We start from the raw sequence: 15,934 nt of genomic DNA on the forward strand, positions 1-15,934 counted from the left end.
TTATGTTTTGATAATCTAATAAATTAATGTTCACTTCATTTTCAGTTCATTTTCTGATTATCTCGGTTCATACAAAGTCATAGGATGGATACTACTTGGATAACGACTTAAGAAAATTATTTACGTGACAATATGCACGAAAACAATGTTATTCAAGCAATAAAATTCCAACTACGCTGGTCAGTTCATTACGCTTCTAGTTATAAAACGTCTAGATCTTACTTTGCTTCATGATGCCGTTAGTTTGTCGAGTGGCTCCATATCGCGGTAAATAGGCAATAACAAGGGCCCACAGAACTCTTGATGTTATGTGAATTACTCTTGCTGCATTTTTACTGTCCCCAATAAATGCCATACACATAGCTTGCCCATATTAAACATCCGCCAAAACAACAATTTCAGTTTTCACTGCTCTGCACTTCGGAAGCAGACTTTTTATCTCCGCAATTCTGGATGGCCACACCGGCGAATACACACAACCAATGACACCAATTGTCTCCTCGCGGCTCCCAGCTTCTACTGTTTTGGCGCGCTCGCCCAGCGATAATGCATTTATAATTTATTACACTCTTTGAAAATATCTTTTCCATGATTAGGCCAGCGTGTCTACTTACAAGACGTTAACATTCCATGTGTATTCTCTTTCTTAAATAACAAATAGCATTTGTAACTTGACAACATATTTACAAGAATAATATTCAGCACAACTAATAAGCAAATTCGCAAAACACATAGAAAATTTATGATAATCCACAGAGTTACAGTCTCTGATCTGCTTATGTAATTTACCTACATAATGTGGCTCATTGTTATGTGTTTGTGTATAAAACGAGGGTCAATTCACAAATCACTGCCCCGACTCTGTGTCGGAATCAGACGTTATGGCTTCCTTCATTCTGGTCCTCCTCTGTTGTTGGAACTCGATGTTTTAACTCTGGTTCTGAATTGAGGTAAACCACAACAAACTCTATGAACAAGACCAACGGGAATTTGAAATTCACTTCGGTCAATGTAGACTGCATTGTGCTGTCCACTGCTCCACTTTGCCTGATGCGAGGGATCGGATGGCTAAAACAGCTGACTGATTATTGAGCCAGCGTGTTCAAGTTTTGCCTGGCTTTATTAATTTATATTTCTCGTTGCTTCTCCAAAGCTCTTTAGATTCTTTTCACCGAACTAACGCTCCGTCTATACTGCGTTCTACACTGACAAAGAAACACCACACCAAAAAAATAATTAACGTAGTGTAGTGTAATTTCGGGAACACATTTGTCTAGATAACATATTTAAGTGATTAACACTGTAAGATCACCAATTACTGTAAGGGCGCGCGAAATAAGCCATTGTAACTGTGAAATCGCCGGCCGCGGTGGCCCACCGGTTCTAGACGCTTCAGGCCGGAACCGCGCCACTGCTACGGTCGCAGGTTCGAATCCTGCCTCGGGCATCGATGTGTGTGATGTCCTTAGGTTAGTTAGTTTTAAGTAGTTCTAAGTTCTAGGGGGCTCATGACCTCAGACGTTAAGTCCCATAGTGCTCAGAGCCATTAACTGTGAAATCCTGATGCATTAATAACCGGTGTAACCACCACAATATTAAATGAAACCATGCAAACGTGCATGCTTAGTGTTGTACAGGTGCCGGATGTCAGTCTGTGGTATGCACTTCCATGTCTGTGGCACTTGGTCGGTAGACACTTTATGCTGATTGTGGGTGATGCTGGAATTGTCGTCCAATAATGTATCCTATGTGCTCGGTTGGAGACAGATCTCATTGGCGAACAGGCCAAGGTAAGATGTCGACGCTCTGTAGAGCATGTTTGGTTACATTAGTGGTATGTGGACGGGAGTTATCCTGTTTGAAAACACCCCCTGGAATGCTGTTAATGAGTGGCAGTACAACAGGACGTATCACCAGGATGACATACATACGAGGGTCAGTCAAAAAGTAATGCCTCCTATTTTTTTTTCTATGTTTAATTGTCAGGAAATTTAAATGCAATTACATAGGTTGAAAACCACAACATTGAGGATCATTTTGTCATTTTTCAATGTAATCTCCGCCCATCTCTACAGTTTTGGTCCATCTTTGAACAAGGGCATGTATCCCAGCACGGTAAAAATCACAGCTCTGCTTCCTAGGCCATTGACGCACGGATGTTTTGACGGCCTCCTCATCTTCAAAATGAATCCCACGATGAGCTTCTTTTAGTGGCCCGAACAGATGGAAGTCTGATGGTGCCAGGTCAGGGCTGTATGGGGGATGAGGCAAAACTTCCCATCCAATTTTGACAATCTCGTCAGAGGTGTGACGACTGGTGTGTGGTCTTGCATTGTCATGCAAAAGAAGAACATCTGCCATTGATTTTGTTGGGCGAACTCGCTGAAGACGTGCTTTAAGTTTTTTGAGGGTTGTGACGTATTGAACAGAATTTATTGTGCATCCCTGCTCCAAAAAATCAACCAGAATCACACCCTCTGTATCCCAGAAAACTGTTGCCATAACTTTCCCTGCCGATCGCACAGTTTTGAATTTTTTCTTCCTCGGCGAGCTTGTGTGACGCCACTCCATTGACTGCCTCTTTGATTCGGGTTCAAAAAAATGCACCCATGTTTCGTCCCCGGTCACAATTTTTTTCAGAAACTCATCTCCCTCCAAACGGAAGCGCTGCAAGTGTTGGGAGGCTATTGTTTTCCTTGCCTCTTTATTCTGATCGGTTAACATTCTTGGAACCCACCGTGCACAAACTTTTGAGTACCCCAATTGTTTAATAATCGTGATCACACTGCCTTTACTAAGAGAAATAATGCGACACACTTCATCTGCAGTCACCCGACGGTCACCACGAATGATGTCACAACTTGCTGAATGTTGTGTGGAGTCACTGCACTCACCGGCCTGCCGCTCCGCTTTTCGTCAGTCAACGGTGTTTGCCCTTCAGCTTCCTTACAACGACGAACCCATCGTCTAACAGTGCTGACATCCACTGTCACAACACCATACACCTTCTTCAGTCTTTCATGAATGCATATGGGCGTTTCACCTTCTGCATTCAAGAATTCAATCACACAACGCTGTCTCAAACGAACATCGATGTCGGCCATCCTACAAACTTCTGCTGTGCTGCCACCTGTTGACACAGAAAGTTACTATTGCAGTGGATTGCAGAAGAAGGTTTGAGGAATGGCGCCAAATTCAAATTTTTCACTTAACTTAATTTTTTTAAGTAGAAAAAAAAATGGGAGGCATTACTTTTTGACCGACCCTCGTATTTGCAGTTAGGATGCGTGGGATAACTCGAGAGTGCTCCTGCTGTCATATGAAATCATACCCCAGACAGTAACACCAGGACAGGAGTAGATGCAGTGTGTCTAGCATGCAGACAGGTAGGCTGCATACCCTCAACTGGTCTCCATCTAACCAACACACGGCCATGACTGGCACCGAGAAAGAACCGTATTTCATCAGAAAACACAACAGACCTCCACTCTGCCCTACCCCGAGATCCCGCTTGGTACCAATGAACTCGCAAGCTGCGGTGGTTCGGGGTCGGTGGAATACACGTACAGGGCGTCTGGCTCGGAGCTATTCTTGAAGTAACAGATTTGTAACAGTTATGCCAGTGTGCTTCCAATTGCTGCTCAAATTTCTGCTGCAGATGCATGCGCCGTAGCCATCCACCTAACACGATGGTCTTCCCTCTCAGAAGTGCCACGTGGCCGTCAAGAGCCCGATCTTCTTGCGATCGTACATTCTCGTGACCACCGCTGTCAGCAATCATGTCCGCTGTCAGCAATCATGTCATTACTGAGCAGTTGTTCTACAATATCACATAAGGAACGTCGAGCTTCTCGTAGCCATATAATACGATCTCGTTCAAACTCAGAAAGATATTGGTAACAGCGCCTTTGCAGCCTTTAGGGCGTCGTTCACTAACATCAGCTCACCACGTCCAGTCTGTATGGTATCTAACGCTCACTAACGCTATAGTGTGTATTTAAACCATGCCTGATTTGCAAAGCGCCATTCTCTCGCGACTGGCACGTAATTTTAGAAGACATCGTCTTTCAGGTGTAGTACCACATGTACCAACTTTCGTTTATGTGGCACAACTCCGTTTTGGTGTTGCAATTTTTTTCCCGTCAGTGTATTTCGATAGGACCTTAAATCTCACTCTCATTAGTCAAACCGGCGCTGACGAAAGCAATTCGAGTGTTTTACTTCTGAACTGGAAGGTTATTGGTGAAGTAACAGTCTGACAAAGTCTACACGCAAAACATGTTATCTCCGATATAGCGACAAATGTAGGAAATTCAGCTATTGCAAATTGTGGCGCTCTTCTTGAATGCAACCGCGTTTATATGCAGTAACGTACTTTGTAATCACCGCAGATACACGAATTGCCAAATGCACATAATTTAGAATACGTTTTGTTCAGCAGTGTTACCCAGAGTAGAATGTCCTAATGATCGACGCTCGTAGAATTATTCGGTTATTGAAAGGTAAGCCAGTGTCACTTTCATGTATGTTTATTTCGTAATCTAAAACATAGCCCAGCAACACAAATCGACATGAAATTCTTTCTTCAAATCTAAAATTACTTTCACAAATCCTCTGACGACGATAGCACATACACGCCTGGTTCAAAGGACAGCTCAACAACTACTGCTCCTGTTTGAAGCGGTTCTGTTTAAAGGTAACACTACCGACGTGGATGAATTACGAGTCAAAAAACGTTTTGGTAGACATTATTTTTGACTCGAGCCCCTATTAAAACACAATCAAGTAGAGCAAAATATTAAAAAGGCTTTCCTCAGGGAATGTCATTTTTATTGGTTTCGAAATAAGATTCATAATTTTCAGATCGTTCACCTACAGGGTTTGCAAGAACAATTATACAAATTTACAAAAAAAATTAACTACCTTTATAAAATTGTAAAAGTAATACGCTGATGAAAATGATTATGTTGTATATTGCGTGCAAATTAAAAACTTCCTGCAATTAATTTTTATGAGGTAATAAATGATTCATTGTAGCTGTATTAATAAATTCATTATTAATTAAAATGCGTCCATTTACTTACATTCTATTGCCATTACCGATATACACTGAAGAGCCAAAGAAACTGATACACCTGCCCAGTATCGTATAGGGCCACCGCGAGGACACGTAGGTGCCGCAACATGACGTGGCATGGACTCTTCTAATGTCTGAAGTAGTGCTGGAGGGAATTGGTACCATGAATCCTGCAGGGCTGTCCATAAATCCGTAAGAGTACGAGGGGTGGATATTTCTTCTGAACAGCACGTTGCAATGCATCCCAGATATGTTCAATAATGTTCATGTCTGGGGAGTTTGGTGGCCAGCAAAGGTGCCTAAACTCAGAAGAGTGTTCCTGGAGTCAATCAGTAGCAGTTCTGGACGTGAGGGTGTCGCACTGCTCTGCTGGAATCACCCAAGTCCGTCGGAATGCGTAGTGGATCATACAGGATGCTTACGTACGTGTCACCTGTCAGAATCGTATCTAGACGTATCAGGTGTCACTTACCACTCCAACTGCACACGCCCCACACCATTACAGAGCCTCCACTAGCGTGAACAGTCCCCTGCTGACATGCAGACTCCATGGATAGATGAGGTTGTCTCCATTCCCGTACACGTCTATCCGCTCGATACAATTTGAAACGAGACTCGTCCGACCAGGCAACATGTTTGACCTAGTAGATAGTGTCGGAAGTTCCATGCGGCTTTTCGCGGATGATGCTGTAGTATACAGAGAAGTTGCAGCATTAGAAAATTGTAGCAAAATGCAGGAAGATCTGCAGCGGATAGGCACTTGGTGTAGGGAGTGGCAACTGACCCTTAACATAGACAAATGTAATGTATTGCGAATACATAGAAAGAAGGATCCTTTACTGTATGATTATATGATAGAGGAACAAACACTGGTAGCAGTTACTTCTGTTAAATATCTGGGAGTATGCGTGCGGAATGATTTGAAATGGAATGATCATATAAAATTAATTGTTGGTAAGGCGGGTACCAGGTTGAGATTCATTGGGAGAGTCCTTAGAAAATGTAGGCCATCAACAAAGGACGTGGCTTACAAAACACTCGTTCGACCTATACTTGAGTATTGCTCATCAGTGTGGGATCCGTACCACATCGGGTTGACGGAGGAGATAGAGAAGATCCAAAGAAGAGCGGCGCGTTTCGTCACAGGGTTGTTTGGTAACCGTGATAGCGTTACGGAGATGTTTAGCAAACTCAAGTGGCAGACTCTGCAAGAAAGGCGCTCTGCATCGCGGTGTAGCTTGCTCTCCAGGTTTCGAGAGGGTGCGTTTCTGGATGAGGTATCGAATATACTGCTTTCCCCTACTTATACCTCCCGAGGAGATCACGAATGTAAAATTAGAGAGATTCGAGCGCGCACGGAGGCTTTCAGACAGTCGTTCTTCCCGCCAACCATACGCCACTGGAACAGAAATGGGAGGTAATGACAGTGGCACGTAAAGTGCCCTCCGCCACACACCGTTGGGTGGCTTGCGGAGTATGAATGTAGATGTAGATGTAGATGTTTCCAGTCATCTATAGTCCAATGTCGGTAATGACGGGCCCAGGCGAGGCGTAGAGCTTCGTGTAGTGCAGCCATCAAAAGTACACGATTGGGTCTTTGGCTCCGAAAGCCCATATCGATAATGTTTCGACGAATGGTTCCCACTCTGACATTTGTTGGTGGCCCTGAATTGAAATCTGCAGCAATTTGCAGAGGGGTTGCACCTCTGTAACGTTGAACCATTCTCTTCAGTCATCGTTGGTCCAGTTCTTGTAGGATCTTTTTCAGGCCGCAGCGATATCGGAGATTTGATGTTTTACCGCACTCCTGCTACAGTACACCCGTGAAATGGTCATACAGGAAAATCCCCACTTCATCGCTACCTCTCGGAGTTGCTGTGTCCCGTCATTCGTGCGCCGACTACAACACCACGTTCAAACTCACTTAAATCTTGATAACCTGCCTCTGTAGCTGTAGTGATCGATCTAGCAATGGCGCCAGTCACTTGTTTTGTATAGACATTGCCGACCGCAGAGCCGTAGGCTGCCTGTTTATATATCTCTGTCTTTGAAAACGCAGGCTTATACCAGTTCCTTTGGCGCTTCAGTGTATTGTGACCCATTGCATTGTTACGATAGGATATTGACACGATGTGTGGTATAATTAAAGTACAAAATACGACTGAAGCAGATCACTACATATAAGTTTAATGGAGCACTATCCTGCAATGCCTGTTATGTGGCTATGAATACAGTGTCCTCTTGTCTTCCAATAAATTTTGATATTACATTGGGTGTAAATAAACATAGAACTGGGTGTGAACTTGGATTTCCTCGTAGATAACCGTAAGGGTAAAACGTATTTAGTGCACCTGATATCAAAGAAATCATAAAATCTGACCAAAGTTGAGATATGCGCACCACTACCTCACGCGCAGTTGAAATTTAGCTGATGACCCAAACACCTACCAGTACGCACGAGTCAGTCATTTATGGATCTAGTACATGGAGTCAAGCTGTTAAGCGTGGAAGCTAGCAGGTGAATGGAAGTACATGACGAAGTGGAGACATTCTTATTCATATTTATAGTCTTTTCATATGTAATCGAAAATTACGACAGATAGGTTCCAATGGAATGAGGAACATATTAGAACCTAACAGATATATACAGGATGTTACAGAAGTGATGGTCAATAATTCACACATGGAAAGTACAGGCTGAAAGAAGCTAAAAATTTCCAACAAAAATGGGCCCGCAAATCAACAATTGCCGATTTATCGCATTAACTCAGGTTAGGAACCAACCGTAAACGCCCTTGGATACCGCGGTATTTCCGTTGGTATCTCAAGATCTGGGACCCACTATCTGTTTGCTTAAGTATGCGCAACTACTTCCTTTCCCCCTCCGTGCACTGTTCAAAATGGTTCAAATGGCTCTGAGCACTTTGGGACTTAACATCTGTGGTTATCAGTCCCCTAGAACTTAGAACTACTTAAATCTAACATAAGGACATCACACTGTAGGGAAGCAGCCTACTCACGCCGTATAAAATTCACAGCAGTCTTTCCATTGTGTGCCAGCCAGTCCGTTGTAACTAGCTCTGACGTCATAAATTTGCGCAATACTTTAAAATCAAGTAAATGACCGGAAACATTTCTAGCATGTCAGGAATAATACTAAATCAGTATATATTGAATATCAGTGCAATAACTTTAACCATTTTCGAAATTTGGATGTTTTTCTGTGAAAAATCATTGGCGCAACAGAAAAGAGCTAGAAACTTAAAAATTTATATTTAGATTCTTTTTGCATAACAATTTAGTAGAAACAATATTCTGGATCTCATAAATTAAAATTTTAGTTGAAATTCATGATTTTCTGAGTTTTGTCTTAAAAATAAAGGTAGCAAGATAGATTAAGTAGGTGAATAAATAAAGCTAGGATGTTTAAATTTAAGTAGAAGGGAGATCCGCTATAATAATAAAGATGTGAGACGTTTCAACTGAATAACTATAAAACTATAGCGGTAGCGTTTCTCCACAGGGCAAGTTCAGAACTCGTCTACTGCGTATAGTGTAATTAAATTAATTTTCTCGCCCAAAATATTGGACTTAGCCACGTCAGACTCTTATTATGATTACTTACCTATGCGCTGATTGCACATTTAAATTGTGAGCTTCATCTGCCATCAGCAAAGGAAGCAATGATTTTTTTGATAACGTGAAGTGGTGCATTACTAGCCCAGCGGCTAGTCGGGACAGCGGAATTAATCAGGCGTTCCCTTAGCCGTGCACACCGCTTTATAAGAACGCTGCGCAAGAAAGTAAGGCCCCAGTTCTCTCCAGACGCTGACCAGGGCACCATTTTTGCCGGGAGTCGCGTCGCGTCGGTATCATTGCTATAAACAACCTCGGATGCCGTAATAAGTTACTCGTGATACGCGTAACCATGAAATCGTTTTCGAGTGAAGAGTAATTCTGGGATGACTTTAATGATCTATCTTCAGTTTGCGTATGTCGTATTTTCACGTGCCGCCGCGGGACAGACATTCTACCATTATTTAGCGTGGCGTTTGATGAACATTATCATCAAATTATGGCGAGCATTCACTTAAGCATTTAATTTGAACAGTTATAGTTGCATCAGCGCATTAGACTCTGAACTGCTCTGGTAGTTGGATTGTGTGGATTCCTTTTGGTCTGTGACTTTCAGAATATAGTGAACATTTTTGAAAGAATCGTTTTTGATTATGAATCCCAGACAATCTCCTAATTCCTTAGAGCTATAAGCTGTAGCTATAAGGGTATTTCTCAGTTGAAGTGGGCACTAGGAATTCTAATTACAGGTTTCACGTTTTGCTAATCATTTTCTGGTTGCCAATATTGTAGTTAGAGAGCCAGTGTTGAGAACGGCAAACAACAGCATTAAATAAATCATAGGAACATTTTAATAACAATCATTTCCACACACCACCCCACATATGTTGCATCGTTGGGAAAGATATTTCACAATAATAACCAATATTCCATACGCCGCCCCACAACACACATCCATGCCCGAGGCAGGATTCGAACCTGCAACTGTAGCGGTCACGCGGTTCCAGACTGTAGCGCCTAGAACCGCACGGCCACACAGGCCGGACTCCGGGCACTGTGCCATCCAAAGCTTCAGAGCTCATATACAGTTATGAACGTGAATGCACCATGGATAGAGCTTACACCACTAAAGAGAAGAACGCTGACATGCACTTCATTAACGGCAAAGCGAATTGTAGTGCCCTTGAGGCTGCACGATTGTATGAAGAAGCTTTTTTCCTCTCCGCAGACAGCCCTACAGGCGTACATTTAGCCAGTTACGTCAGCGCCTTAGAGAAACCGGGAGTTCCGCACAACGTGTATGAGAAAGTCGACTCAGATCCATAATATCAGATGCTGAGGAAAGGGTGTTACGCATTGTACACGAACTTTCGAGTACTTCAACAAGAAGGAATGCTACCCAAGAGCGTATCCTGAGTCACAGCAGTGTGTGACAAACTTTACATCGGCAAATACTCTATCCGGTTTCGAATAGGCCACAGCCCTATGACGCATGGCTACCTGCTCCGGCGAGAGGACCCTCCAATGTGTAGTGCTTGCGGCGTCCAAGTCACTGAGCGCCACGTTTTATTGGATTGCGATTTATTTTCTGACCAGCGGGCCGCAGCTGACTTGCCAGCGGACCTGCCATCTCTTTTAGGCAACACTCGGACGAATGTGGCTAAAGTTTTAAAGTTCTGTGACATGTCAAATGTTTTTACGAAGATTTTAGGGACAGGATTTTAATTTGCTCACTGTGTGACAAGCTAGCCCATATTTTATGTAAGTGGGCAGCCAATAACAATTTCCTGTGACATTCTTGTTGCTATGTTTCCCCTTTCCTTAGGTTTTACTTTCTTATGTAGCATTTTCCAGCTTTCTTTGAGTGTGTGCTTTAGTTTCCTTAGGTCTGTCCACGTTCGTTTCTTTTAATGTGTGTCAGGGCGCTGATGACCTCGATGTTGAGCGCCCATAAGCCCCAACACACCACACCACAACACCAAATACTATATCCATATCATCTCCAGCGAGTGCAAGCCCTCAACAATGCAGTCTTCCCTCCTAGAGAGAATTTCTGCCAATGGGTGCAGCAACAGTGTACCCTGAATCCCCTGTTTGTAAGCTGTATTCTGTTCATGGATGAGACTGGATTTACTCTTGACGGTATTTTTGTCTACCACAACTATCACATTTTGGCCATTTCAGTCCTAAGACAACACACGCATCACAACATCAGCGGGGTTATTCGTTGAAAATCTGGGCAGGACTTCTCGGAGATCGCATAATTGGACCACATTTCCTACCACAGAGACTAACTGGACAGCAGTACATGCGGTTTCTGCTAGCTGTTCTTCCAGACGTACATGATGATGTCCCACTGAACCAATGCCTGAACATGTACTTCATGCATGACGGCGCCCCAGCACATTTTCATTTACGAGTGCACAGGCTACTAACTCGGACGTATGATCAACATTGGATAGGTAGAGAAGGGTCTGTGCCGTGGCCTCCAAGGCCTCCAGATTTAAATCCCATGGATTTCTGTATGGGGTCATGTCAAAAGCCTGGTCTACGCTACTGAGGCCAACTCTCTTGACGAATTACGCTTACGGAGTGAATCAGTCTTCCAGCATTAACAGAATTCCCCAGGGCTACCTGAGAGGATGTTGAACCCATTTCAGAGACCAGTTCAGTGTTGTTTTCAGACGCATGGACAACATTTGTAACACCTACTTTAACGTTTAGAGATGCCACGTGTTATCCACAATAGAAAATGTGTTGTATCTCAACAACAATTGAAATATGGACCCATGCTTTTTAACAACTTTAGGTCTAGCGCTCTGTATAAAAATCACTGACTGTGCTGTGTGCAGTCTGTGGCTGGTTGGCATTGTTACAATATTCGCTATTGTAATGTTGGGCAGTTGGATGTGATCAGTGCGTAGCGTTGCGCAGTTGGAGGTGAGCCGCCAGCAGTGGTGCATGTGGGGAGAGAGATGGCGGAGTTTTGAGAGCGGACGATCTGGACGTGTGTCCATCAGAGATAGTAATTTTGTAAGACTGGATGTCATGAACTGATGTATATATTATGACTTTTGAACACTATTGAGGTAAATACATTGCTTGTTCTCTATCAAAATCGTTCATTTGCTAACTATGCCTACCAGTAGTTAGTCCCTTCAGTAGTTGGAATCTTTCGTTTAGCTGGCAGTAGTGGCGCTCGCTGTATTGCAGTAGTTCGAGTAAGGAAGATTTTTGTGAGGTAAGTGATTCACGAAAGGTATAGATTATTGTTAGTCAGTACCATTCTTTTGTAGAGGTTATTGGAAGTCAGATTGAGTTGCGTTAAAAATATTGTGTGTCAGTTTAGTGTTGATCAGAATAGGTAAAGAGAGAAATGTCTGAGTACGTCCAGTTCTGCTCAGCTGTTTGAAAATCAAATAATGTAAGAGGTTTACTAGCACAGTAATTCATAAATTTTTCTAAGGGGAGGTTTCATATGTCGACCCTTAGCCGAGGATACCTGACTGGAATCTTCTGATTTTTTTCTTGTAGTTTGTGTAATTAGTGTAGCTTTTGTTTATTGCTAGCACGTAATTGTAGAGAGAATCTCCTTTGAAGTTGTAGTCTTTCATTGTTGTGCATTAAAACAGTTGTGGCATGCATGTAGATTTGCACCAAGTATTTCGCAGCTGTGCTTGCAATTAATTAGATGTTATTTTCAGTGCTATGTTAATGTGTTTTCTTATTTTACTCTTCAAATTGTGCTTTTCTGTGTTATAGTGTGAAAAACGTAATACTAGGCTCCAAAGTAAACTGAGAAATGACAGTGAAGACGAAAGCAGTGTGTTAGCGCCACCGTGTAATGAGTTAACTAATGTGCAACATAGTAATTTGGTAATTGGGCGTAGGGAAATGGAGCGGGCGGTATATAATGATGTAAACAGTGAAACAATTAGTGAACAGGGAAGTATTATCGTTCGATCGGTCGGCAACAGATCGCCTCAGGAATCCGATATGACAGGACACAATCTTGCAAATACTGTAGATTCAGGTTTTGCGTCCTCATCGTTTTCGCAAATAAGTCAAGACACATTTGCCGCTTTTCAAAATGCGATTATTACCGGTTCAAATGCAGTGCCGAATAGCACTGAGGAACATGTTTCAGACACCAGTGTATTGTTATTACAATTAATACAACAAATGGGACAAAGGCTTCAAAAGTTAGATACAACACTTGAACAAAATCAGAAACAAATGGGACGAAAGCTTCAAAATTAGACACAATGGAACAAAATCTTCAAAAGTTAGACACAATGCAACAAAATCTTCAAAAGTTAGACACCACACTTGAACAAACACATGAAGGTTTAACTGCTGAGTTACTTAAAATCGAATCGAAACGTTAAAAAGTCTGTAATGATGTAAAAACACAAATTTTTGAGCATTTTCAACCTACTTTTTCGCGTCATGAAAATGCATTACAGAATCACGAAGCAGCCATAAAAGAACTGCAAACTATTGTTCATGAAAATCACGATATCTTGCAAGCTAAAATTGACTCAATTGCATCTACCGATTCGGTTACGCAATTTGCAAAACACTCAAGTAAACTTAAAGGACATAGTTGATACGTTTTCAACGCAAATGGACACTCTGAAACTTGATTCAGAAAAACACACTCAGGAAATCAGTTCATTATCAGAGTAAGTAGTCGAACTTTCGGATCAGCTAAACAATTTATCTAGGAAGGTAGATGATAATCTGAATGACACAAGACCGGTAATCTTTAATGACACAGAAGAGTATGAACAAATTAGAAAATTCAAACAAAATCAAATCAATACACAGTACAAAAGAGAAATCCGGGAAGTACAAGATCAGTTGGCACAAGTAATAAAAGAATTACATATTTCAGAGTACACTCGCGCTCCAATACGGCAAGAGGGACATACAAATACGGAACAGCCACAAAATAATAACACGGGGTACATCGAAAATTATGAAAGAAATTGGCAAGGTACACCGAATTTTGAGATGGAACCGCCGAAAAGAAGTAACAATGACCGATATGCGACTCGCCGACATGATGATTTTGACTATAAGCTGTTCATTACTACACGTAAATTCAAACATTTAAGAATTCTGGCCACGAAATTCATCCACAAGCGTGTCTTCATCAATTCTCTCATTGTTTTCCTCCCAACTGGTCATTAGAGCACAGATTAGAATTGATGTGTGGCTACTTAGAGAATGAACCATCTGTAAGAAAGCGATCGGTCATTCACAATTGTCACTGTGAATGAGAATTTTATCATGTCTTCCTCTCAGCATATTGGTTTCAAGCTACACAAGACCGAGTGAAACATAGTATCATAATGATGAAACATTTCGAACAATCTGAATTTTCCAGTCTTGTGAAATATTTTGAAGACATGTTGTACAAGAATCAGTACTTGTCAAACCCATACAGTCCCTCAAAACTCATCCGCATTTGCTTAATCAAATTGCCTGAAAATTTACGACATATTATTTTGGTAAGAAGTTGCAAAGACGACATCGAAGCTTTTAAGTTACTCTTACAAGAACTGGAAATCGACACTGACAATCGCGGGACCCAAAAACGGGAACACAACAATTACAGTCATATCCATCACAATTCCGCGATGAAAGAAAAAATAACTGGACACGACAAGGCTATTCTTACAACGAAAATCGTGACCAGAACAGACACCACCCATATGACAAACACTGGCAGAGTAATAATAATCCCAGGGAAAGATCACCTCTCCGCGGTAATGACTATCACAGAGACAATCAGAGAAACAGACAATGTGGGAAACAACATAATTTTTATCAAGTGAGACAGAACAACGGTCTACCGCGCAGTTACGATTCCGGGAGAAATTCTCCGGCTCATGACCGACTAGAAAGAAACTATGGAAACTACCGACATAACGACAGACCTCAATGTCATCAGAACTGGCGGGATTCAAACAGGGCAGGGCCCTCTCGACAAGGTGAATCTATAGAAGTTAGGTCTCCAAATCCCAATAACAACGCGCGCCAACAAAGAGACAGTAGGTAATGACACACCGGTGGCAGCCACAAAACATACCTATGAAGCTGACGACGTAGCTGCGGTGGCTAGTAATTACGTAAAAATGGACGACATTAGGGACTTCTTACTCCAGGAACACGACGTAAAACATAACAACATTGCATATCCTATAATTCACATTACAGTAAATGACGTAAAATTTACGGCAGTACTTGACTCTGGCAGACCCATTTCAGTAATTAGTGAAACAGCCTTAAGCGAATGCAACAAATCGGACGATTTCCCCACACTTCCGTTACGTAAGATTAAATTACCAGGTGCAATCGTTGGAAAAAGTGTAGATGTACGCCAACAAACCAACTTAGAAATCTTTTGTCAAAGCCACAGTTTCTCTATGAACTTTCTTGTTCCATTACTGTTGACGGAAATTATATTGGGAGTAGACTTTTTGAATGAATACAAAGCAATCTTAAATTTTCACGATGCTGAAATAAGTTTAGAGAAAGAAGGTAAGTCAGTAGCTTCGAAATTTGAAGATTGGCTCTCAAACCATGAAGAGGAAATTAATCGGCTTTACCTTCTGTTAGACAACAGATCGGAATTTTCGACGGAACTAGGCACTAACAATCACTCTACAAGTACTGACAGGGATGATATCGACGGCATATTTGATACTAATGAGTTAATTCAGAACAAAACTCAAACAATTGAGAATTGTAATGATACTGATAGGCAGGACCTTTTAGAGATTTTACAAGCACATTCCACAGTTTTTACTCACAAAACAGGAACAATCAAGGGAGCAAACTAAATTTTGTGTAAGACCATACGTAATTCCAGCACATTATAGGGACCATGTTAGAACAGAAATACAATATATGCTTGACGATGGGCATTGTTGAGCCTTCATTCCTGAAACAGACAGGCCGCAAACGTTGGAAGAACTTCTTCAAAATTTTAATGGTGTAAAAGTGTTGTCTTCTATTGATATCAGATCTAGCTTTTATCAGATCGAACTTCATCCAGAATGTAGAAAATACACAGCTTTCCTTTGTTTCGGCGTTTGTTATCAGTTTCGGAAAATTCCTTTTGGTTTGAACATTTCTTCGGCAGCATTCATTCGCGGGCTAAATTCCATATTACCTGAGTTCTTAAAACGTCACATCACCTTATATGTGGACGATATGCTAATAGCAAAAGCCTCATGGAAACAACATAATCGCATCCTCAACAGTGTATTA

Source organism: Schistocerca gregaria, chromosome 1 (assembly GCF_023897955.1).
Source record: "Schistocerca gregaria isolate iqSchGreg1 chromosome 1, iqSchGreg1.2, whole genome shotgun sequence".
NCBI classification, from domain to species: domain Eukaryota; kingdom Metazoa; phylum Arthropoda; class Insecta; order Orthoptera; family Acrididae; genus Schistocerca; species Schistocerca gregaria.